Source organism: Lycium ferocissimum, chromosome 11 (assembly GCF_029784015.1).
Source record: "Lycium ferocissimum isolate CSIRO_LF1 chromosome 11, AGI_CSIRO_Lferr_CH_V1, whole genome shotgun sequence".
In the NCBI taxonomy this organism is placed as follows: domain Eukaryota; kingdom Viridiplantae; phylum Streptophyta; class Magnoliopsida; order Solanales; family Solanaceae; genus Lycium; species Lycium ferocissimum.
Genome location: NC_081352.1, coordinates 57,725,407 through 57,728,909, shown reverse-complemented (window position 1 = coordinate 57,728,909; position 3,503 = coordinate 57,725,407). Strand labels below are relative to the sequence as shown.

The 3,503-nt window shown below is 34.4% G+C and overlaps 1 long non-coding RNA gene across 1 annotated transcript; it reads left to right on the top strand.

The window, feature by feature from the left end:
• Positions 1–288: 288 nt before the first annotated feature.
• LOC132037630 (uncharacterized) lies at positions 289–2,680 on the top strand. The gene is made up of 4 exons (XR_009409938.1): positions 289–1,448; positions 1,553–1,720; positions 1,816–2,175; positions 2,268–2,680. It is a non-coding gene; the product is annotated as an uncharacterized LOC132037630 (long non-coding RNA).
• Positions 2,681–3,503: the final 823 nt, after the last annotated feature.

Below are 3,503 nucleotides of genomic sequence, written 5' to 3'. Positions count from 1 at the left end.
ATCTATCTTGTGAGGATTCCCGACGCCCGGTGACGCGAGACATGGTTGCTGCAAATTCGCTTCCGCTGAGGAGAAACCCGTAAGGCTCCTAACGAATCAAATACTACTAGAAGTTATTCACCCCATATAAAAATATAAGTCAATCTTTAGTTAAACCTTCTTTGCTTTTGGGTTCTTTGCAGAATATTGCATTTCATAAAAATCAATTATTAATAAACAATTCCTTTCTTTATGTGAACATGAGAATTTTAAAAAATAATATATAGTAACTGATAGTTACCTATAAATTGGTAAGCTATCATCAAGCCTTCTTCATTCTCTCATCATCAAGTAATGAATTCTATTCCAATCAATCTCTTCCCTAAAACTAAAAACTCTAAAACCCTCATTCTCCAAACCTTCCAAATAATGAATAATACGTTTAATCCCATTCTTGAATTTAGTAATCCTCAATGTTATCAAATCCTTATCTGCTTCAATACCCTTTTTTGCTTCAACAGCTCCTCATAAACTCCAATCCTGTTCGTTTTTCTCAACAAACTAAAAGTTCAATCAATCTCACCCCTAATAGAACTCAACGTTTTATTTATTTATTGCACTAAAACCCCATCAGGTAACCCCTTCAAATATTTCAGAAAAACATCCTTTAACCTGTCATTCAACTCTTCTTTATCAGATGCTACCTCAATGTTTTCTTTAACCCACGTAGTATACTCAATAACAAGTGTTAAAAAAAATATTGAGGTGTCGTCTGATAAAGAAGAGTTGAATGGTAGGTTAAAGGATGTTTTTCTGAAATATTTGAATGGGTTATTTGATGGATTTTAGTGCAAAAAAGAAATAAAAAGTTGAGTTCTGTAATGGGTGAGATTGATTGAACTTTTAGTTTGTTGAAAAAAACGAATAGGGTTGGAGTTTATGAGGAGCTGTTGAAGCAAAAAAGGGTATTGAAGCAGAGAAGGATTTGATAACATTGAGGATTACTAAATTCAAGAATAGGATTAAACATATTATTAATTTTTTGGAAGGTTTGGAGAATGAGGGTTTTAGAGTTTTTAGTTTTATGGAAGAGATTGATTGGAATAGAATTCATTATTTGATGATGAGAGAATGGAGAAGGCTTGATGATGGCTTACCAATTTATGCTTTCAAGCAGATGATTATTAAACAAATTCATTGCCAACAGGTAACTATCAGTTACTACATTTTTTTAGTCTGAGGTTCACATAAAATTCAATTGAAACTAAAGGAAGCCGCAAAACTTTATCAACTGGACTTGTCTATAGAGACACTTCCCTCTGTTGTGTAATAGTTTGGGTCTTTCTATCTACAGTTAGAGGATTTTGAATTTTCAATGATGTTTCCTACATCGACAGATTCTTATCAGTGGATGTCATCCCTAGGAAAAGACTTCAACTTTTGGGTGTTTCTTCAATGCCCATTGCTGTGTAAGTATCTTATCCAAGAATTGATTTTATGCCCCCCTGGCAATGAGCTTTTTGTATAATTTTTCTTGTGAATCTAATATAATTTGTTGATTACGATCAGGAAGTATGAGGAAATTAAGCCTCCACATGTTAAGGATTTTCGTTACATTACAACCAATACATATACAAAGATGGAGGCTAGTGTGTTACAATCCCTCACATTTGAAATGGGTAATCCCACAACCAAAACATTTCTCAGAAGATTTACTAGGGTTGCTCAAGGAGATTACAAAGTAAGTGCAAATATGACATAAACATTATGATTTCCAATTCAACTTTGTTTCTGTTAAATGTTTGCTTATTTAATTTTTTTCCCTACATTTTTTAGAACGCTGATTTACAGTTAGAGTTTCTGGGCTACTACCTAGCAGAATTAAGTTTATCGGATCACCACTGTGAAATTCTTGCCTTCTTTGGTAGCTGCCGCTGTGAGATTCCTGTCAAGGTTCACTTTACAGCTAAAGTCACATCCTTGGGTAAGGATTTTGATTCAATATTTACTATGTATGTTTCATTGACATATAGAAGCCCTAGATTAACTTTATTCATGTTACAGAGTCTGGCTCTTAAACTTGCTCAGGATATAGAGCAGCTGATCTAGGATTGTATTCTTATCATACATGACTTGCAATTAAATAGAAGAGGAAGCACTTTGGTTGTTGTGAGGGAAAAATACAAGCAGCATAAGGTATAAATCCGTGCTTGATAATTGGTGATTTTGTTGTAAACACCGGCACAATTTAAATCTAATGCGAACACTGTATGATTTTCCTGTAATAGTTCAAATGTGTGTCAACATTTTCTTCTCCTCTGGAAATACCGGATTGCTTCTTTGAAGATACACGCTAATGATTACTTGGATATATGCTTAGAAATTGGAATGGGACACTACGATAATACCTGGAAGAGGTGAACTGCCTTTTTGGTGCTAGCTCATGCTGCTCTGAGGACATCATTCTAGTAGATTTGGTATACTCCTCAAGATGTATGAAAGTTATAACAGGTGGCTTGTAAGATAATCTTGAATTTTTGTACCTTGGTTTAAGAGCCATGGATAGCAAAAATAATGATTCTTCTACATGGTAGTATTGAGTGATGCTTGAAACTTAGTACAAATACATTATTCTTGTAATAAGCTGGAAACAACTACAGAATGCTACTAATAAAAGTTTTGAATGTTAGTATTGCCTTCATTTGCAGTTCTCTTTGGTTGCCTAGCTTAAAATGGTTATTGTAAACTGTTGAATAAAATGGGATTCAAATAGCACATAATGAATGTAGGGGATTTATAATTGGTCCCTAATCCCTATTAGTATGTACTTGAGGCTAATTATTCTTTTTATCATAAGCTTACATCCTTATGATTACACTCGCAATACGAGATTTTGTTAAAGAACGTTTTACTCCTTAAGCTTTAGAAGAGAGCATTTTGTTAAAGTGTGGTTTACCTCTTTTAGAGGGTTTACACATTGTGAATCCAAATTAGTCACACTCATCTCCCCTACAAAAAAAAAGTCCAATTCTTATGCCGTCAAATCTCATGCTCTTTGATCATATTCACTATTGCCAAATCTCACATTTTTTGGCCGTATGTTCCTTCATTTTTTTGTGAATCAATTGCTGAAACCTTCTCCTTTGCTAATAGTGAGTTGCACATGTGCAGGAATAACTGAGTAGTCTAGAAGTTAGTTATAACTAACTTTCCCCCCAAAGCTTCCCCCTCCTATATTGCTGAGTCTTAGCCTTTGTAATCGATAGTTTCTGAGATCAAAATTCAATACAATCCTTCTCTTTCTTTCTCAATTAGTTTTAGAACTCGATTGAGTTCTTGAGTGAAGCTGTTCACAAACAATTCTCTCCATTTTTTCATTAGGCGAGCTTGTTTCCTTCTTTTTCTGTCTCTGAAAGACTGGAGTTGTTCAGCTTCCAACACAACTCTCATTGCTTACTTCTTTTGGAAAGCGTTCGGGGATTCAAGAGATGGTCTTGTGGCTATAGCTTTGATTGCTATCTGCC